The 16657-nt window shown below is 47.9% G+C and overlaps 41 non-coding genes and 7 pseudogenes across 41 annotated transcripts; 47 read left to right on the top strand and 1 right to left on the bottom strand.

Annotated features, from left to right (window-relative positions):
* Positions 1-202: 202 nt before the first annotated feature.
* Positions 203-320, top strand: LOC145151189 (5S ribosomal RNA). The gene has a single exon (XR_013731957.1). It is a non-coding gene; the product is annotated as a 5S ribosomal RNA (ribosomal RNA).
* A 222-nt stretch (positions 321-542) lies between these two features.
* On the top strand, positions 543-660 carry LOC145149586 (5S ribosomal RNA). Its single transcript, XR_013730442.1, has one exon. It is a non-coding gene; the product is annotated as a 5S ribosomal RNA (ribosomal RNA).
* Positions 661-883: 223 nt separating this feature from the next.
* Positions 884-1002, top strand: LOC145145210 (5S ribosomal RNA). Its single transcript, XR_013726196.1, has one exon. It is a non-coding gene; the product is annotated as a 5S ribosomal RNA (ribosomal RNA).
* A 218-nt stretch (positions 1003-1220) lies between these two features.
* LOC145149842 (5S ribosomal RNA) lies at positions 1221-1339 on the top strand. The gene has a single exon (XR_013730684.1). It is a non-coding gene; the product is annotated as a 5S ribosomal RNA (ribosomal RNA).
* Positions 1340-1556: 217 nt separating this feature from the next.
* On the top strand, positions 1557-1675 carry LOC145156003 (5S ribosomal RNA). Its single transcript, XR_013736430.1, has one exon. It is a non-coding gene; the product is annotated as a 5S ribosomal RNA (ribosomal RNA).
* Positions 1676-1895: 220 nt separating this feature from the next.
* Positions 1896-2014, top strand: LOC145148234 (5S ribosomal RNA). The gene has a single exon (XR_013729128.1). It is a non-coding gene; the product is annotated as a 5S ribosomal RNA (ribosomal RNA).
* Positions 2015-2233: 219 nt separating this feature from the next.
* LOC145151360 (5S ribosomal RNA) lies at positions 2234-2351 on the top strand (annotated as a pseudogene).
* A 226-nt stretch (positions 2352-2577) lies between these two features.
* LOC145146381 (5S ribosomal RNA) lies at positions 2578-2696 on the top strand. The gene has a single exon (XR_013727327.1). It is a non-coding gene; the product is annotated as a 5S ribosomal RNA (ribosomal RNA).
* Positions 2697-2914: 218 nt separating this feature from the next.
* LOC145156001 (5S ribosomal RNA) lies at positions 2915-3033 on the top strand. Its single transcript, XR_013736428.1, has one exon. It is a non-coding gene; the product is annotated as a 5S ribosomal RNA (ribosomal RNA).
* Positions 3034-3253: 220 nt separating this feature from the next.
* On the top strand, positions 3254-3372 carry LOC145148233 (5S ribosomal RNA). The gene has a single exon (XR_013729127.1). It is a non-coding gene; the product is annotated as a 5S ribosomal RNA (ribosomal RNA).
* Positions 3373-3591: 219 nt separating this feature from the next.
* On the top strand, positions 3592-3709 carry LOC145151358 (5S ribosomal RNA; annotated as a pseudogene).
* Positions 3710-3933: 224 nt separating this feature from the next.
* Positions 3934-4052, top strand: LOC145146380 (5S ribosomal RNA). The gene has a single exon (XR_013727326.1). It is a non-coding gene; the product is annotated as a 5S ribosomal RNA (ribosomal RNA).
* Positions 4053-4271: 219 nt separating this feature from the next.
* LOC145156000 (5S ribosomal RNA) lies at positions 4272-4390 on the top strand. The gene has a single exon (XR_013736427.1). It is a non-coding gene; the product is annotated as a 5S ribosomal RNA (ribosomal RNA).
* A 221-nt stretch (positions 4391-4611) lies between these two features.
* Positions 4612-4730, top strand: LOC145149455 (5S ribosomal RNA). The gene has a single exon (XR_013730316.1). It is a non-coding gene; the product is annotated as a 5S ribosomal RNA (ribosomal RNA).
* A 219-nt stretch (positions 4731-4949) lies between these two features.
* On the top strand, positions 4950-5067 carry LOC145151357 (5S ribosomal RNA; annotated as a pseudogene).
* Positions 5068-5289: 222 nt separating this feature from the next.
* LOC145146379 (5S ribosomal RNA) lies at positions 5290-5408 on the top strand. The gene has a single exon (XR_013727325.1). It is a non-coding gene; the product is annotated as a 5S ribosomal RNA (ribosomal RNA).
* A 218-nt stretch (positions 5409-5626) lies between these two features.
* LOC145149841 (5S ribosomal RNA) lies at positions 5627-5745 on the top strand. Its single transcript, XR_013730683.1, has one exon. It is a non-coding gene; the product is annotated as a 5S ribosomal RNA (ribosomal RNA).
* A 217-nt stretch (positions 5746-5962) lies between these two features.
* On the top strand, positions 5963-6081 carry LOC145155999 (5S ribosomal RNA). The gene has a single exon (XR_013736426.1). It is a non-coding gene; the product is annotated as a 5S ribosomal RNA (ribosomal RNA).
* A 220-nt stretch (positions 6082-6301) lies between these two features.
* LOC145148232 (5S ribosomal RNA) lies at positions 6302-6420 on the top strand. Its single transcript, XR_013729126.1, has one exon. It is a non-coding gene; the product is annotated as a 5S ribosomal RNA (ribosomal RNA).
* Positions 6421-6639: 219 nt separating this feature from the next.
* Positions 6640-6757, top strand: LOC145151356 (5S ribosomal RNA; annotated as a pseudogene).
* Positions 6758-6980: 223 nt separating this feature from the next.
* On the top strand, positions 6981-7099 carry LOC145146378 (5S ribosomal RNA). The gene has a single exon (XR_013727324.1). It is a non-coding gene; the product is annotated as a 5S ribosomal RNA (ribosomal RNA).
* A 219-nt stretch (positions 7100-7318) lies between these two features.
* On the top strand, positions 7319-7437 carry LOC145155998 (5S ribosomal RNA). The gene has a single exon (XR_013736425.1). It is a non-coding gene; the product is annotated as a 5S ribosomal RNA (ribosomal RNA).
* A 221-nt stretch (positions 7438-7658) lies between these two features.
* Positions 7659-7777, top strand: LOC145148231 (5S ribosomal RNA). Its single transcript, XR_013729125.1, has one exon. It is a non-coding gene; the product is annotated as a 5S ribosomal RNA (ribosomal RNA).
* Positions 7778-7996: 219 nt separating this feature from the next.
* On the top strand, positions 7997-8114 carry LOC145151355 (5S ribosomal RNA; annotated as a pseudogene).
* Positions 8115-8336: 222 nt separating this feature from the next.
* Positions 8337-8455, top strand: LOC145146377 (5S ribosomal RNA). Its single transcript, XR_013727323.1, has one exon. It is a non-coding gene; the product is annotated as a 5S ribosomal RNA (ribosomal RNA).
* Positions 8456-8674: 219 nt separating this feature from the next.
* Positions 8675-8793, top strand: LOC145155997 (5S ribosomal RNA). The gene has a single exon (XR_013736424.1). It is a non-coding gene; the product is annotated as a 5S ribosomal RNA (ribosomal RNA).
* Positions 8794-9015: 222 nt separating this feature from the next.
* LOC145148229 (5S ribosomal RNA) lies at positions 9016-9134 on the top strand. Its single transcript, XR_013729124.1, has one exon. It is a non-coding gene; the product is annotated as a 5S ribosomal RNA (ribosomal RNA).
* A 219-nt stretch (positions 9135-9353) lies between these two features.
* On the top strand, positions 9354-9471 carry LOC145151354 (5S ribosomal RNA; annotated as a pseudogene).
* A 225-nt stretch (positions 9472-9696) lies between these two features.
* Positions 9697-9815, top strand: LOC145146376 (5S ribosomal RNA). The gene has a single exon (XR_013727322.1). It is a non-coding gene; the product is annotated as a 5S ribosomal RNA (ribosomal RNA).
* Positions 9816-10034: 219 nt separating this feature from the next.
* On the top strand, positions 10035-10153 carry LOC145154182 (5S ribosomal RNA). The gene has a single exon (XR_013734667.1). It is a non-coding gene; the product is annotated as a 5S ribosomal RNA (ribosomal RNA).
* Positions 10154-10374: 221 nt separating this feature from the next.
* On the top strand, positions 10375-10493 carry LOC145148946 (5S ribosomal RNA). Its single transcript, XR_013729808.1, has one exon. It is a non-coding gene; the product is annotated as a 5S ribosomal RNA (ribosomal RNA).
* A 219-nt stretch (positions 10494-10712) lies between these two features.
* On the top strand, positions 10713-10830 carry LOC145151256 (5S ribosomal RNA). The gene has a single exon (XR_013732016.1). It is a non-coding gene; the product is annotated as a 5S ribosomal RNA (ribosomal RNA).
* Positions 10831-11054: 224 nt separating this feature from the next.
* LOC145147231 (5S ribosomal RNA) lies at positions 11055-11172 on the top strand. Its single transcript, XR_013728140.1, has one exon. It is a non-coding gene; the product is annotated as a 5S ribosomal RNA (ribosomal RNA).
* Positions 11173-11394: 222 nt separating this feature from the next.
* On the top strand, positions 11395-11513 carry LOC145146375 (5S ribosomal RNA). The gene has a single exon (XR_013727321.1). It is a non-coding gene; the product is annotated as a 5S ribosomal RNA (ribosomal RNA).
* A 221-nt stretch (positions 11514-11734) lies between these two features.
* On the top strand, positions 11735-11853 carry LOC145147128 (5S ribosomal RNA). The gene has a single exon (XR_013728041.1). It is a non-coding gene; the product is annotated as a 5S ribosomal RNA (ribosomal RNA).
* Positions 11854-12075: 222 nt separating this feature from the next.
* On the top strand, positions 12076-12194 carry LOC145149792 (5S ribosomal RNA). Its single transcript, XR_013730638.1, has one exon. It is a non-coding gene; the product is annotated as a 5S ribosomal RNA (ribosomal RNA).
* Positions 12195-12413: 219 nt separating this feature from the next.
* LOC145148749 (5S ribosomal RNA) lies at positions 12414-12532 on the top strand. The gene has a single exon (XR_013729619.1). It is a non-coding gene; the product is annotated as a 5S ribosomal RNA (ribosomal RNA).
* A 219-nt stretch (positions 12533-12751) lies between these two features.
* LOC145151188 (5S ribosomal RNA) lies at positions 12752-12869 on the top strand. Its single transcript, XR_013731956.1, has one exon. It is a non-coding gene; the product is annotated as a 5S ribosomal RNA (ribosomal RNA).
* Positions 12870-13093: 224 nt separating this feature from the next.
* LOC145146072 (5S ribosomal RNA) lies at positions 13094-13211 on the top strand. Its single transcript, XR_013727024.1, has one exon. It is a non-coding gene; the product is annotated as a 5S ribosomal RNA (ribosomal RNA).
* A 155-nt stretch (positions 13212-13366) lies between these two features.
* On the bottom strand, positions 13367-13489 carry LOC145151414 (5S ribosomal RNA; annotated as a pseudogene).
* A 470-nt stretch (positions 13490-13959) lies between these two features.
* LOC145146374 (5S ribosomal RNA) lies at positions 13960-14078 on the top strand. The gene has a single exon (XR_013727320.1). It is a non-coding gene; the product is annotated as a 5S ribosomal RNA (ribosomal RNA).
* A 219-nt stretch (positions 14079-14297) lies between these two features.
* On the top strand, positions 14298-14416 carry LOC145147209 (5S ribosomal RNA). The gene has a single exon (XR_013728119.1). It is a non-coding gene; the product is annotated as a 5S ribosomal RNA (ribosomal RNA).
* Positions 14417-14636: 220 nt separating this feature from the next.
* On the top strand, positions 14637-14755 carry LOC145146763 (5S ribosomal RNA). Its single transcript, XR_013727691.1, has one exon. It is a non-coding gene; the product is annotated as a 5S ribosomal RNA (ribosomal RNA).
* Positions 14756-14974: 219 nt separating this feature from the next.
* Positions 14975-15093, top strand: LOC145146762 (5S ribosomal RNA). Its single transcript, XR_013727690.1, has one exon. It is a non-coding gene; the product is annotated as a 5S ribosomal RNA (ribosomal RNA).
* Positions 15094-15311: 218 nt separating this feature from the next.
* Positions 15312-15429, top strand: LOC145149085 (5S ribosomal RNA). Its single transcript, XR_013729946.1, has one exon. It is a non-coding gene; the product is annotated as a 5S ribosomal RNA (ribosomal RNA).
* A 223-nt stretch (positions 15430-15652) lies between these two features.
* LOC145145209 (5S ribosomal RNA) lies at positions 15653-15771 on the top strand. Its single transcript, XR_013726195.1, has one exon. It is a non-coding gene; the product is annotated as a 5S ribosomal RNA (ribosomal RNA).
* Positions 15772-15989: 218 nt separating this feature from the next.
* LOC145149840 (5S ribosomal RNA) lies at positions 15990-16108 on the top strand. Its single transcript, XR_013730682.1, has one exon. It is a non-coding gene; the product is annotated as a 5S ribosomal RNA (ribosomal RNA).
* A 217-nt stretch (positions 16109-16325) lies between these two features.
* Positions 16326-16444, top strand: LOC145155996 (5S ribosomal RNA). Its single transcript, XR_013736423.1, has one exon. It is a non-coding gene; the product is annotated as a 5S ribosomal RNA (ribosomal RNA).
* Positions 16445-16657: the final 213 nt, after the last annotated feature.

The following is a 16657-nucleotide window of genomic DNA, read 5'->3' as shown; positions in this document are numbered from 1 at the left end:
TTGCGTTTTTTTAGATTTTACGTGCGGTTTTTTTTTGTTTCTTGCTGTTTCTATGTTCGGGTGGCCTCCGCTTCATGGTTGATGGTTTTCGTATTTTTGGAACGGACCCGATCGGTCACGTGGGTCCCACGCCTCGCGTACGAAAACAAAGGAGGTTCTGCGTCTTTTAAGACATAAAAGCAATAAGCATGGATAATATTTCCGGTGCGATCATACCAGGACTAATGCACTGGATCCAATCAGAACTCCGCAATTAAGCGTACTTGGGCGAGAGTAGTACTAGGATGGGTGACCCCTGGGAAGTCCTCGTGTTGCACCCCCCCCCCCTTTTCGTTGCCCGTTTGCGTTTTTTTAGATTTTACGTGCGGTTTTTTTTGTTTCTTGCTGTTTCTATGCTCGGGTGGCCTCCGCTTCATGGTTGATGGTTTTCGTATTTTTGGAACGGACCCGATCGGTCACGTGGGTCCTACGCCTCGCGTACGAAAACAAAGGAGGTTCTGCGTCTTTTAAGACATAAAAGCAATAAGCATGGATAATATTTCGGGTGCGATAATACGAGCACTAATGCACCGGATCCCATCAGAACTCCGCAGTTAAGCGTGCTTGGGCGAGAGTAGTACTAGGATGGGCGACCCCTGGGAAGTCCTCGTGTTGCACCCCACCACCCTTTTTCGTTGCCCGTTTGCTTTTTTTAGATTTTACGTGCGTTTTTTTTTTGTTTCTTGCTGTTTCTATGCTCGGGTGGCCTCCGCTTAATGGTTGATGGTTTTCGTATTTTTGGAACGGACCCGATCGGTCACATGGGTGCCACGCCTCACGTACGAAAACAAAGGAGGTTCTGCGTCTTTTAAGACATAAAAGCAATAAGCATGGATAATATTTCGGGTGCGATCATACCAGCATTAATGCAGCGGATCCCATCAGAACTCCGCAGTTAAGCGTGCTTGGGCGAGAGTAGTACTAGGATGGGTGACCCCCTGGGAAGTCCTCGTGTTGCACCCCCTTTTTTCGTTGCCTGTTTGCGTTTTTTTAGATTTTCCGTGCGGTTTTTTTTGTTTCTTGTTGTTTCTATGCTCGGGTGGCCTCCGCTTCATGGTTGATGGTTTTCGTATTTTTGGAACGGACCCGATCGGTCACGTGGGTCCCACGCCTCGCGTACGAAAACAAAGGAGGTTCTGCGTCTTTTAAGACATAAAGGCAACAAGCATGGATAATATTTCCGGTGCGATCATAGCAGCACTAATGCACCGGATCCCATCAGAACTCCGCAGTTAAGTATGCTTGGGCGAGAGTAGTACTAGGATGGGTGACCCCCTGGGAAGTCCTCGTGTTGCACCCCCTTTTTCCTTGCCCGTTTGCTTTTTTTATATTTTGCGTGCGATTTTTTTTTGTTTCTTGCTATTTCTATGCTCGGGTGGCCTCCGCTTCATGGTTGATGGTTTTCGTATTTTTGGAACGGACCCGATCGGTCACATGGGTGCCACGCCTCACGTACGAAAACAAAGGAGGTTCTGCGTCTTTTAATACATAAAAGCAATAAGCATGGATAATATTTCGGGTGCGATCATACCAGCACTAATGCACCGGATCCCATCAGAACTTCGCAGTTAAGCGTGCTTGGGCGAGAGTAGTACTAGGATGGGTGACCCCCTGGGAAGTCCTCGTGTTGCACCCCTCTTTTTCGTTGCCCGTTTGCGTTTTTTTTAATTTTTTACGTGCGTTTTTTTTTGTTTCTTGCTGTTTCTATGCTCGGGTGGCCTCCGCTTCATGGTTGATGGTTTTCGTATTTTTGGAACGGACCCGATCGGTCACGTGGGTCCCACGCCTCGCGTACGAAAACAAAGGAGGTTCTGCGTCTTTTAAGACATAAAAGCAATAAGCATGGATAATATTTCGGGTGCGATCATACCAGCACTAATGCACCGGATCCCATCAGAACTCCGCAGTTAAGCTTGCTTGGGCGAGAGTACTACTAGGATGGGTGACCCCCTGGGAAGTCCTCGTGTTGCATCCCCCTTTTTCGTTGCCCGTTTGCGTTTTTTTAGATTTTACGTGCGGTTTTTTTTTGTTTCTTGTTGTTTCTATGTTCGGGTGGCCTCCGCTTCATGGTTGATGGTTTTCGTATTTTTGGAACGGACCCGATCGGTCACCTGGGTCCCACGCCTCGCGTACGAAAACAAAGGAGGTTCTGCGTCTTTTAAGACATAAAAGCAATAAGCATGGATAATATTTCCGGTGCGATCATACCAGGACTAATGCATTGGATCCAATCAGAACTTCGCAATTAAGCGTACTTGGGCGAGAGTAGTACTAGGATGGGTGACCCCTGGGAAGTCCTCGTGTTGCACCCCCCCCCCCCCCTTTTTCATTGCCCTTTTGCGTTTTTTTAGATTTTACGTGCGGTTTTTTTTGTTTCTTGTTGTTTCTATGCTCGGGTGGCCTCCGCTTCATGGTTGATGGTTTTCGTATTTTTGGAACGGACCCGATCGGTCACGTGGGTCCCACGCCTCGCGTACGAAAACAAAGGAGGTTCTGCGTCTTTTAAGACATAAACGCAACAAGCATGGATAATATTTCCGGTGCGATCATACCAGCACTAATGCACCGGATCCCATCAGAACTCCGCAGTTAAGCATGCTTGGGCGAGAGTAGTACTAGGATGGGTGACCCCCTGGGAAGTCCTCGTGTTGCACCCCCCCTTTTTCCTTGCCCGTTTGCTTTTTTTATATTTTGCGTGCGATTTTTTTTTGTTTCTTGCTGTTTCTATGCTCGGGTGGCCTCCGCTTCATTGTTGATGATTTCGTATTTTTGGAACGGACCCGATCGGTCACATGGGTGCCACGCCTCACGTACGAAAACAAAGGAGGTTCTGCGTCTTTTAATACATAAAAGCAATAAGCATTGATAATATTTCGGGTGCGATCATACCAGCACTAATGCACCGGATCCCATCAGAACTTCGCAGTTAAGCGTGCTTGGGCGAGAGTAGTACTAGGATGGGTGACCCCCTGGGAAGTCCTCGTGTTGCACCCCTCTTTTTCGTTGCCCGTTTGCGTTTTTTTTAATTTTTTACGTGCGTTTTTTTTTGTTTCTTGCTGTTTCTATGCTCGGGTGGCCTCCGCTTCATGGTTGATGGTTTTCGTATTTTTGGAACGGACCCGATCGGTCACGTGGGTCCCACGCCTCGCGTACGAAAACAAAGGAGGTTCTGCGTCTTTTAAGACATAAAAGCAATAAGCATGGATAATATTTCGGGTGCGATCATACCAGCACTAATGCACCGGATCCCATCAGAACTCCGCAGTTAAGCTTGCTTGGGCGAGAGTACTACTAGGATGGGTGACCCCCTGGGAAGTCCTCGTGTTGCATCCCCCTTTTTCGTTGCCCGTTTGCGTTTTTTTAGATTTTACGTGCGGTTTTTTTTTGTTTCTTGTTGTTTCTATGTTCGGGTGGCCTCCGCTTCATGGTTGATGGTTTTCGTATTTTTGGAACGGACCCGATCGGTCACCTGGGTCCCACGCCTCGCGTACGAAAACAAAGGAGGTTCTGCGTCTTTTAAGACATAAAAGCAATAAGCATGGATAATATTTCCGGTGCGATCATACCAGGACTAATGCATTGGATCCAATCAGAACTTCGCAATTAAGCGTACTTGGGCGAGAGTAGTACTAGGATGGGTGACCCCTGGGAAGTCCTCGTGTTGCACCCCCCCCCCCCTTTTTCATTGCCCGTTTGCGTTTTTTTAGATTTTACATGCGGTTTTTTTTGTTTCTTGTTGTTTCTATGCTCGGGTGGCCTCCGCTTCATGGTTGATGGTTTTCGTATTTTTGGAACGGACCCGATCGGTCACGTGGGTCCCACGCCTCGCGTACGAAAACAAAGGAGGTTCTGCGTCTTTTAAGACATAAACGCAACAAGCATGGATAATATTTCCGGTGCGATCATACCAGCACTAATGCACCGGATCCCATCAGAACTCCGCAGTTAAGCATGCTTGGGCGAGAGTAGTACTAGGATGGGTGACCCCCTGGGAAGTCCTCGTGTTGCACCCCCCCTTTTTCCTTGCCCGTTTGCTTTTTTTATATTTTGCGTGCGATTTTTTTTTGTTTCTTGCTGTTTCTATGCTCGGGTGGCCTCCGCTTCATTGTTGATGGTTTTCGTATTTTTGGAACGGACCCGATCGGTCACATGGGTGCCACGCCTCACGTACGAAAACAAAGGAGGTTCTGCGTCTTTTAATACATAAAAGCAATAAGCATGGATAATATTTCGGGTGCGATCATACCAGCACTAATGCACCGGATCCCATCAGAACTTCGCAGTTAAGCGTGCTTGGGCGAGAGTAGTACTAGGATGGGTGACCCCCTGGGAAGTCCTCGTGTTGCACCCCTCTTTTTCGTTGCCCGTTTGCGTTTTTTTTAATTTTTTACGTGCGTTTTTTTTTTGTTTCTTGCTGTTTCTATGCTCGGGTGGCCTCCGCTTCATGGTTGATGGTTTTCGTATTTTTGGAACGGACCCGATCGGTCACGTGGGTCCCACGCCTCGCGTACGAAAACAAAGGAGGTTCTGCGTCTTTTAAGACATAAAAGCAATAAGCATGGATAATATTTCGGGTGCGATCATACCAGCACTAATGCACCGGATCCCATCAGAACTCCACAGTTAAGCTTGCTTGGGCGAGAGTACTACTAGGATGGGTGACCCCCTGGGAAGTCCTCGTGTTGCATCCCCCTTTTTCGTTGCCCGTTTGCGTTTTTTTAGATTTTACGTGCGGTTTTTTTTTGTTTCTTGCTGTTTCTATGTTCGGGTGGCCTCCGCTTCATGGTTGATGGTTTTCGTATTTTTGGAACGGACCCGATCGGTCACCTGGGTCCCACGCCTCGCGTACGAAAACAAAGGAGGTTCTGCGTCTTTTAAGACATAAAAGCAATAAGCATGGATAATATTTCCGGTGCGATCATACCAGGACTAATGCATTGGATCCAATCAGAACTTCGCAATTAAGCGTACTTGGGCGAGAGTAGTACTAGGATGGGTGACCCCTGGGAAGTCCTCGTGTTGCACCCCCCCCCCTTTTTCATTGCCCGTTTGCGTTTTTTTAGATTTTACGTGCGGTTTTTTTTGTTTCTTGTTGTTTCTATGCTCGGGTGGCCTCCGCTTCATGGTTGATGGTTTTCGTATTTTTGGAACGGACCCGATCGGTCACGTGGGTCCCACGCCTCGCGTACGAAAACAAAGGAGGTTCTGCGTCTTTTAAGACATAAACGCAACAAGCATGGATAATATTTCCGGTGCGATCATACCAGCACTAATGCACCGGATCCCATCAGAACTCCGCAGTTAAGCATGCTTGGGCGAGAGTAGTACTAGGATGGGTGACCCCCTGGGAAGTCCTCGTGTTGCACCCCCTTTTTTCGTTGCCTGTTTGCGTTTTTTTAGATTTTCCGTGCGGTTTTTTTTGTTTCTTGTTGTTTCTATGCTCGGGTGGCCTCCGCTTCATGGTTGATGGTTTTCGTATTTTTGGAACGGACCCGATCGGTCACGTGGGTCCCACGCCTCGCGTACGAAAACAAAGGAGGTTCTGCGTCTTTTAAGACATAAAGGCAACAAGCATGGATAATATTTCCGGTGCGATCATAGCAGCACTAATGCACCGGATCCCATCAGAACTCCGCAGTTAAGTATGCTTGGGCGAGAGTAGTACTAGGATGGGTGACCCCCTGGGAAGTCCTCGTGTTGCACCCCCTTTTTCCTTGCCCGTTTGCTTTTTTTATATTTTGCGTGCGATTTTTTTTTGTTTCTTGCTATTTCTATGCTCGGGTGGCCTCCGCTTCATGGTTGATGGTTTTCGTATTTTTGGAACGGACCCGATCGGTCACATGGGTGCCACGCCTCACGTACGAAAACAAAGGAGGTTCTGCGTCTTTTAATACATAAAAGCAATAAGCATGGATAATATTTCGGGTGCGATCATACCAGCACTAATGCACCGGATCCCATCAGAACTTCGCAGTTAAGCGTGCTTGGGCGAGAGTAGTACTAGGATGGGTGACCCCCTGGGAAGTCCTCGTGTTGCACCCCTCTTTTTCGTTGCCCGTTTGCGTTTTTTTTAATTTTTTACGTGCGTTTTTTTTTGTTTCTTGCTGTTTCTATGCTCGGGTGGCCTCCGCTTCATGGTTGATGGTTTTCGTATTTTTGGAACGGACCCGATCGGTCACGTGGGTCCCACGCCTCGCGTACGAAAACAAAGGAGGTTCTGCGTCTTTTAAGACATAAAAGCAATAAGCATGGATAATATTTCGGGTGCGATCATACCAGCACTAATGCACCGGATCCCATCAGAACTCCGCAGTTAAGCTTGCTTGGGCGAGAGTACTACTAGGATGGGTGACCCCCTGGGAAGTCCTCGTGTTGCATCCCCCTTTTTCGTTGCCCGTTTGCGTTTTTTTAGATTTTACGTGCGGTTTTTTTTTGTTTCTTGTTGTTTCTATGTTCGGGTGGCCTCCGCTTCATGGTTGATGGTTTTCGTATTTTTGGAACGGACCCGATCGGTCACCTGGGTCCCACGCCTCGCGTACGAAAACAAAGGAGGTTCTGCGTCTTTTAAGACATAAAAGCAATAAGCATGGATAATATTTCCGGTGCGATCATACCAGGACTAATGCATTGGATCCAATCAGAACTTCGCAATTAAGCGTACTTGGGCGAGAGTAGTACTAGGATGGGTGACCCCTGGGAAGTCCTCGTGTTGCACCCCCCCCCCCTTTTTCATTGCCCGTTTGCGTTTTTTTAGATTTTACGTGCGGTTTTTTTTGTTTCTTGTTGTTTCTATGCTCGGGTGGCCTCCGCTTCATGGTTGATGGTTTTCGTATTTTTGGAACGGACCCGATCGGTCACGTGGGTCCCACGCCTCGCGTACGAAAACAAAGGAGGTTCTGCGTCTTTTAAGACATAAACGCAACAAGCATGGATAATATTTCCGGTGCGATCATACCAGCACTAATGCACCGGATCCCATCAGAACTCCGCAGTTAAGCATGCTTGGGCGAGAGTAGTACTAGGATGGGTGACCCCCTGGGAAGTCCTCGTGTTGCACCCCCCCTTTTTCCTTGCCCGTTTGCTTTTTTTATATTTTGCGTGCGGTTTTTTTTTGTTTCTTGCTGTTTCTATGCTCGGGTGGCCTCCGCTTCATTGTTGATGGTTTTCGTATTTTTGGAACGGACCCGATCGGTCACATGGGTGCCACGCCTCACGTACGAAAACAAAGGAGGTTCTGCGTCTTTTAATACATAAAAGCAATAAGCATTGATAATATTTCGGGTGCGATCATACCAGCACTAATGCACCGGATCCCATCAGAACTTCGCAGTTAAGCGTGCTTGGGCGAGAGTAGTACTAGGATGGGTGACCCCCTGGGAAGTCCTCGTGTTGCACCCCTCTTTTTCGTTGCCCGTTTGCGTTTTTTTTAATTTTTTACGTGCGTTTTTTTTTTGTTTCTTGCTGTTTCTATGCTCGGGTGGCCTCCGCTTCATGGTTGATGGTTTTCGTATTTTTGGAACGGACCCGATCGGTCACGTGGGTCCCACGCCTCGCGTACGAAAACAAAGGAGGTTCTGCGTCTTTTAAGACATAAAAGCAATAAGCATGGATAATATTTCGGGTGCGATCATACCAGCACTAATGCACCGGATCCCATCAGAACTCCGCAGTTAAGCTTGCTTGGGCGAGAGTACTACTAGGATGGGTGACCCCCTGGGAAGTCCTCGTGTTGCATCCCCCTTTTTCGTTGCCCGTTTGCGTTTTTTTAGATTTTACGTGCGGTTTTTTTTTGTTTCTTGTTGTTTCTATGTTCGGGTGGCCTCCGCTTCATGGTTGATGGTTTTCGTATTTTTGGAACGGACCCGATCGGTCACCTGGGTCCCACGCCTCGCGTACGAAAACAAAGGAGGTTCTGCGTCTTTTAAGACATAAAAGCAATAAGCATGGATAATATTTCCGGTGCGATCATACCAGGACTAATGCATTGGATCCAATCAGAACTTCGCAATTAAGCGTACTTGGGCGAGAGTAGTACTAGGATGGGTGACCCCTGGGAAGTCCTCGTGTTGCACCCCCCCCCCTTTTTCATTGCCCGTTTGCGTTTTTTTAGATTTTACATGCGGTTTTTTTTGTTTCTTGTTGTTTCTATGCTCGGGTGGCCTCCGCTTCATGGTTGATGGTTTTCGTATTTTTGGAACGGACCCGATCGGTCACGTGGGTCCCACGCCTCGCGTACGAAAACAAAGGAGGTTCTGCGTCTTTTAAGACATAAACGCAACAAGCATGGATAATATTTCCGGTGCGATCATACCAGCACTAATGCACCGGATCCCATCAGAACTCCGCAGTTAAGCATGCTTGGGCGAGAGTAGTACTAGGATGGGTGACCCCCTGGGAAGTCCTCGTGTTGCACCCCCCCTTTTTCCTTGCCCGTTTGCTTTTTTTATATTTTGCGTGCGATTTTTTTTTGTTTCTTGCTGTTTCTATGCTCGGGTGGCCTCCGCTTCATTGTTGATGGTTTTCGTATTTTTGGAACGGACCCGATCGGTCACATGGGTGCCACGCCTCACGTACGAAAACAAAGGAGGTTCTGCGTCTTTTAATACATAAAAGCAATAAGCATGGATAATATTTCGGGTGCGATCATACCAGCACTAATGCACCGGATCCCATCAGAACTTCGCAGTTAAGCGTGCTTGGGCGAGAGTAGTACTAGGATGGGTGACCCCCTGGGAAGTCCTCGTGTTGCACCCCTCTTTTTCGTTGCCCGTTTGCGTTTTTTTTAATTTTTTACGTGCGTTTTTTTTTTTGTTTCTTGCTGTTTCTATGCTCGGGTGGCCTCCGCTTCATGGTTGATGGTTTTCGTATTTTTGGAACGGACCCGATCGGTCACGTGGGTCCCACGCCTCGCGTACGAAAACAAAGGAGGTTCTGCGTCTTTTAAGACATAAAAGCAATAAGCATGGATAATATTTCGGGTGCGATCATACCAGCACTAATGCACCGGATCCCATCAGAACTCCGCAGTTAAGCTTGCTTGGGCGAGAGTACTACTAGGATGGGTGACCCCCTGGGAAGTCCTCGTGTTGCATCCCCCTTTTTCGTTGCCCGTTTGCGTTTTTTTAGATTTTACGTGCGGTTTTTTTTTGTTTCTTGCTGTTTCTATGTTCGGGTGGCCTCCGCTTCATGGTTGATGGTTTTCGTATTTTTGGAACGGACCCGATCGGTCACCTGGGTCCCACGCCTCGCGTACGAAAACAAAGGAGGTTCTGCGTCTTTTAAGACATAAAAGCAATAAGCATGGATAATATTTCCGGTGCGATCATACCAGGACTAATGCATTGGATCCAATCAGAACTTCGCAATTAAGCGTACTTGGGCGAGAGTAGTACTAGGATGGGTGACCCCTGGGAAGTCCTCGTGTTGCACCCCCCCCCCCCCTTTTTCATTGCCCGTTTGCGTTTTTTTAGATTTTACGTGCGGTTTTTTTTGTTTCTTGTTGTTTCTATGCTCGGGTGGCCTCCGCTTCATGGTTGATGGTTTTCGTATTTTTGGAACGGACCCGATCGGTCACGTGGGTCCCACGCCTCGCGTACGAAAACAAAGGAGGTTCTGCGTCTTTTAAGACATAAACGCAACAAGCATGGATAATATTTCCGGTGCGATCATACCAGCACTAATGCACCGGATCCCATCAGAACTCCGCAGTTAAGCATGCTTGGGCGAGAGTAGTACTAGGATGGGTGACCCCCTGGGAAGTCCTCGTGTTGCACCCCCCCTTTTTCCTTGCCCGTTTGCTTTTTTTATATTTTGCGTGCGATTTTTTTTTGTTTCTTGCTGTTTCTATGCTCGGGTGGCCTCCGCTTCATTGTTGATGGTTTTCGTATTTTTGGAACGGACCCGATCGGTCACATGGGTGCCACGCCTCACGTACGAAAACAAAGGAGGTTCTGCGTCTTTTAATACATAAAAGCAATAAGCGTGGATAATATTTCGGGTGCGATCATACCAGCACTAATGCACCGGATCCCATCAGAACTCCGCAGTTAAGCGTGCTTGGGCGAGAGTAGTACTAGGATGGGTGACCCCCTGGGAAGTACTCGTGTTGCACCCCACTTTTTCGTTGCCCGTTTGCGTTTTTTTAAATTTTTTACGTGCGGTTTTTTTTTGTTTCTTGCTGTTTCTATGCTCGGGTGGCCTCCGCTTCATGGTTGATGGTTTTCGTATTTTTGGAACGGACCCGATCGGTCACGTGGGTCCCACGCCTCGCGTACGAAAACAAAGGAGGTTCTGCGTCTTTTAAGACATAAAAGCAATAAGCATGGATAATATTTCGGGTGCGATCATACCAGCACTAATGCACCGGATCCCATCAGAACTCCACAGTTAAGCTTGCTTGGGCGAGAGTACTACTAGGATGGGTGACCCCCTGGGAAGTCCTCGTGTTGCACCCCCCTTTTTCGTTGCCCGTTTGCGTTTTTTTAGATTTTACGTGCGGTTTTTTTTTGTTTCTTGTTGTTTCTATGTTCGGGTGGCCTCCGCTTCATGGTTGATGGTTTTCGTATTTTTGGAATGGACCCGATCGGTCACGTGGGTCCCACGCCTCGCGTACGAAAACAAAGGTGGTTCTGCGTCTTTTAAGACATAAAAGCAATAAGCATGGATAATATTTCCGGTGCGATCATACCAGGACTAATGCACTGGATCCAATCAGAACTCCGCAATTAAGCGTACTTGGGCGAGAGTAGTACTAGGATGGGTGACCCCTGGGAAGTCCTTGTGTTGCACCCCCCCCCCCCTTTTCGTTGCCCGTTTGCGTTTTTTTAGATTTTACGTGCGGTTTTTTTTTGTTTGTTGCTGTTTCTATGCTCGGGTGGCCTCCGCTTCATGGTTGATGGTTTTCGTATTTTTGGAACGGACCCGATCGGTCACGTGGGTCCCACGCCTCGCGTACGAAAACAAAGGAGGTTCTGCGTCTTTTAAGACATAAAAGCAATAAGCATGGATAATATTTCGGGTGCGATCATACCGGCACTAATGCACCGGATCCCCTCAGAACTCCGCAGTTAAGCGTGCTTGGGCGAGAGTAGTACTAGGATGGGTGACCCCTGGGAAGTCCTCGTGTTGCACCCCCCCCCCTTTTCATTGCCCGTTTGCGTTTTTTTAGGTTTTACGTGCGGTTTTTGTTTGTTTCTTGTTGTTTCTATGCTCGGGTGGCCTCCGCTTCATGGTTGATGGTTTTCGTATTTTTGGAACGGACCCGATCGGTCACGTGGGTCCCACGCCTCGCGTACGAAAACAAAGGAGGTTCTGCGTCTTTTAAGACATAAAGGCAACAAGCATGGATAATATTTCCGGTGCGATCATACCAGCACTAATGCACCGGATCCCATCAGAACTCCGCAGTTAAGCATGCTTGGGCGAGAGTAGTACTAGGATGGGTGACCCCCTGGGAAGTCCTCGTGTTGCACCCCCCCCCTTTTTCCTTGCCCGTTTGCTTTTTTTATATTTTGCGTGCGATTTTTTTTTGTTTCTTGCTCTTTCTATGCTCGGGTGGCCTCCGCTTCATGGTTGATGGTTTTCGTATTTTTGGAACGGACCCGATCGGTCACATGGGTGCCACGCCTCACGTACGAAAACAAAGGAGGTTCTGCGTCTTTTAATACATAAAAGCAATAAGCATGGATAATATTTCGGGTGCGATCATACCAGCACTAATGCACCGGATCCCATCAGAACTTCGCAGTTAAGCGTGCTTGGGCGAGAGTAGTACTAGGATGGGTTACTCCCTGGGAAGTCCTCGTGTTGCACCCCTCTTTTTCGTTGCCCGTTTGCGTTTTTTTTAATTTTTTACGTGCGGTTTTTTTTTTGTTTCTTGTTGTTTCTATGCTCGGGTGGCCTCCGCTTCATTGTTGATGATTTTCGTATTTTTGGAACGGACCCGATCGGTCACGTGGGTCCCACGCCTCGCGTACGAAAACAAAGGAGGTTCTGCGTCTTTTAAGACATAAAAGCAATAAGCATGGATAATATTTCCGGTGCGATCATACGAGCACTAATGCACCGGATCCCATCAGAACTCCGCAGTTAAGCGTGCTTGGGCGAGAATAGTACTAGGATAGGTGACCCCCTGGGAAGTCCTCGTGTTGCACCCCTCTTTTTCGTTGCCCGTTTGCGTTTTTTTAGATTTTACGTGCGGTTTTTTTTTGTTTCTTGCTGTTTCTATGCTCGGGTGGCCTCCGCTTCATGGTTGATGGTTTTCGTATTTTTGGAACGGACCCGATCTGTCACGTGGGTCCCACGCCTCGCGTACGAAAACAAAGGAGGTTCTGCGTCTTTTAAGACATAAAAGCAATAAGCATGGATAATATTTCGGGTGCGATAATACCAGCACTAATGCACCGGATCCCAGCAGAACTCCGCAGTTAAGCTTGCTTGGGCGAGAGTAGTACTAGGATGGGTGACCCCCTGGGAAGTCCTCGTGTTGCACCCCCCTTTTTCGTTGCCCGTTTGCGTTTTTTTAGATTTTACGTGCGGTTTTTTTTTGTTTCTTGCTGTTTCTATGTTCGGGTGGCCTCCGCTTCATGGTTGATGGTTTTCGTATTTTTGGAACGGACCCGATCGGTCACGTGGGTCCCACGCCTCGCGTAGGAAAACAAAGGAGGTTCTGCGTCTTTTAAGACATAAAAGCAATAAGCATGGATAATATTTCCGGTGCGATCATACCAGGACTAATGCACTGGATCCAATCAGAACTCCGCAATTAAGCGTACTTGGGCGAGAGTAGTACTAGGATGGGTGACCCCTGGGAAGTCCTCGTGTTGCACCCCCCCCCCCCTTTTCGTTGCCCGTTTGCGTTTTTTTAGATTTTACGTGCGGTTTTTTTTTGTTTCTTGCTGTTTCTATGCTCGGGTGGCCTCCGCTTCATGGTTGATGGTTTTCGTATTTTTGGAAAGGACCCGATCGGTAACGTGGGTCCCACGCCTCGCGTACGAAAACAAAGGAGGTTCTGCGTCTTTTAAGACATAAAAGCAATAAGCATGGATAATATTTCGGGTGCGATAATACCAGCACTAATGCACCGGATCCCATCAGAACTCCGCAGTTAAGCGTGCTTGGGCGAGAGTAGTACTAGGATGGGTGACCCCTGGGAAGTCCTCGTGTTGCACCCCACCACCCTTTTTCGTTGCCCGTTTGCTTTTTTTAGATTTTACGTGCGTTTTTTTTTTGTTTCTTGCTGTTTCTATGCTCGGGTGGCCTCCGCTTCATGGTTGATGGTTTTCGTATTTTTGGAACGGACCCGATTGGTCACATGGGTGCCACGCCTCACGTACGAAAACAAAGGAGGACTTCCCAGGGGTCACCCATCCTAGTACTACTCTCGCCCAAGCACGCTTAACTGCGGAGTTCTGATGGGATCCGGTGCATTAGTGCTGGTAGTATCGCACCCGAAATATTATCCATGCTTATTGCTTTTATGTCTTAAAAGACGCAGAACCTCCTTTGTTTTCGTACGCGAGGCGTGGGACGCACGTGACCGATCGGGTCCGTTCCAAAAATACGAAAACCATCAACCATGAAGCGGAGGCCACCCGAGCATAGAAACAACAAGAAACAAAAAAAAACCGCACGTAAAATCTAAAAAAACGCAAACGGGCAACGAAAAGGGGGGGGTGCGTGCTTGGGCGAGAGTAGTACTAGGATGAACCATCAACCTGTTTGCGTTTTTTTAGATTTTACGTGCGGTTTTTTTTGTTTCTTGTTGTTTCTATGCTCAGGTGGCCTCCGCTTCATGGTTGATGGTTTTCGTATTTTTGGAACGGACCCGATCGGTCACGTGGGTCCCACGCCTCGCGTACGAAAACAAAGGAGGTTCTGCGTCTTTTAAGACATAAAGGCAACAAGCATGGATAATATTTCCGGTGCGATCATACCAGCACTAATGCACCGGATCCCATCAGAACTCCGCAGTTAAGCATGCTTGGGCGAGAGTAGTACTAGGATGGGTGACCCCCTGGGAAGTCCTCGTGTTGCACCCCCCCTTTTTCCTTGCCCGTTTGCTTTTTTTATATTTTGCGTGCGATTTTTTTTTGTTTCTTGCTCTTTCTATGCTCGGGTGGCCTCCGCTTCATGGTTGATGGTTTTCGTATTTTTGGAACGGACCCGATCGGTCACATGGGTGCCACGCCTCACGTACGAAAACAAAGGAGGTTCTGCGTCTTTTAATACATAAAAGCAATAAGCATGGATAATATTTCGGGTGCGATCATACCAGCACTAATGCACCGGATCCCATCAGAACTTCGCAGTTAAGCGTGCTTGGGCGAGAGTAGTATTAGGATGGGTTACCCCCTGGGAAGTCCTCGTGTTGCACCCCCCCTTTTTCGTTGCCCGTTTGCGTTTTTTTAGATTTTACGTGCGGTTTTTTTTTGTTTCTTGCTGTTTCTATGTTCGGGTGGCCTCCGCTTCATGGTTGATGGTTTTCGTATTTTTGGAACGGACCCGATCGGTCACGTGGGTCCCACGCCTCGCGTACGAAAACAAAGGAGGTTCTGCGTCTTTTAAGACATAAAAGCAATAAGCATGGATAATATTTCGGGTGCGATCATACCAGCACTAATGCACCGGATCCCATCAGAACTCCGCAGTTAAGCTTGCTTGGGCAAGAGTAGTACTAGGATGGGTGACCCCCTGGGAAGTCCTCGTGTTGCACCCCCATTTTTCGTTGCCCGTTTGCGTTTTTTTAGATTTTACGTGCGGTTTTTTTTTGTTTCTTGCTGTTTCTATGTTCGGGTGGCCTCCGCTTCATGGTTGATGGTTTTCGTATTTTTGGAACGGACCCGATCGGTCACGTGGGTCCCACGCCTCGCGTACGAAAACAAAGGAGGTTCTGCGTCTTTTAAGACATAAAAGCAATAAGCATGGATAATATTTCGGGTGCGATCATACCAGCACTAATGCACCGGATCCCATCAGAACTCCGCAGTTAAGCTTGCTTGGGCAAGAGTAGTACTAGGATGGGTGACCCCCTGGGAAGTCCTCGTGTTGCACCCCCATTTTTCGTTGCCCGTTTGCGTTTTTTTAGATTTTACGTGCGGTTTTTTTTGTTTCTTGCTGTTTCTATGCTCGGGTGGCCTCCGCTTCATGGTTGATGGTTTTCGTATTTTTGGAACGGACCCGATCGGTCACGTGGGTCCTACGCCTCGCGTACGAAAACAAAGGAGGTTCTGCGTCTTTTAAGACATAAAAGCAATAAGCATGGATAATATTTCGGGTGCGATAATACGAGCACTAATGCACCGGATCCCATCAGAACTCCGCAGTTAAGCGTGCTTGGGCGAGAGTAGTACTAGGATGGGTGACCCCTGGGAAGTCCTCGTGTTGCACCCCACCACCCTTTTTCGTTGCCCGTTTGCTTTTTTTAGATTTTACGTGCGTTTTTTTTTTGTTTCTTGCTGTTTCTATGCTCGGGTGGCCTCCGCTTAATGGTTGATGGTTTTCGTATTTTTGGAACGGACCCGATCGGTCACATGGGTGCCACGCCTCACGTACGAAAACAAAGGAGGTTCTGCGTCTTTTAAGACATAAAAGCAATAAGCATGGATAATATTTCGGGTGCGATCATACCAGCATTAATGCAGCGGATCCCATCAGAACTCCGCAGTTAAGCGTGCTTGGGCGAGAGTAGTACTAGGATGGGTGACCCCCTGGGAAGTCCTCGTGTTGCACCCCCTTTTTTCGTTGCCTGTTTGCGTTTTTTTAGATTTTCCGTGCGGTTTTTTTTGTTTCTTGTTGTTTCTATGCTCGGGTGGCCTCCGCTTCATGGTTGATGGTTTTCGTATTTTTGGAACGGACCCGATCGGTCACGTGGGTCCCACGCCTCGCGTACGAAAACAAAGGAGGTTCTGCGTCTTTTAAGACATAAAGGCAACAAGCATGGATAATATTTCCGGTGCGATCATAGCAGCACTAATGCACCGGATCCCATCAGAACTCCGCAGTTAAGTATGCTTGGGCGAGAGTAGTACTAGGATGGGTGACCCCCTGGGAAGTCCTCGTGTTGCACCCCCTTTTTCCTTGCCCGTTTGCTTTTTTTATATTTTGCGTGCGATTTTTTTTTGTTTCTTGCTATTTCTATGCTCGGGTGGCCTTCGCTTCATGGTTGATGGTTTTCGTATTTTTGGAACGGACCCGATCGGTCACATGGGTGCCACGCCTCACGTACGAAAACAAAGGAGGTTCTGCGTCTTTTAATACATAAAAGCAATAAGCATGGATAATATTTCGGGTGCGATCATACCAGCACTAATGCACCGGATCCCATCAGAACTTCGCAGTTAAGCGTGCTTGGGCGAGAGTAGTACTAGGATGGGTGACCCCCTGGGAAGTCCTCGTGTTGCACCCCTCTTTTTCGTTGCCCGTTTGCGTTTTTTTTAATTTTTTACGTGCGTTTTTTTTTGTTTCTTGCTGTTTCTATGCTCGGGTGGCCTCCGCTTCATGGTTGATGGTTTTCGTATTTTTGGAACGGACCCGATCGGTCACGTGGGTCCCACGCCTCGCGTACGAAAACAAAGGAGGTTCTGCGTCTTTTAAGACATAAAAGCAATAAGCATGGATA

This window comes from Lactuca virosa, chromosome 1 (genome assembly GCF_052849685.1).
Source record: "Lactuca virosa cultivar CGN04683 chromosome 1, Lactuca_virosa_CGN04683_v6, whole genome shotgun sequence".
In the NCBI taxonomy this organism is placed as follows: domain Eukaryota; kingdom Viridiplantae; phylum Streptophyta; class Magnoliopsida; order Asterales; family Asteraceae; genus Lactuca; species Lactuca virosa.
This window is presented reverse-complemented; position numbering and strand designations above follow the sequence as displayed.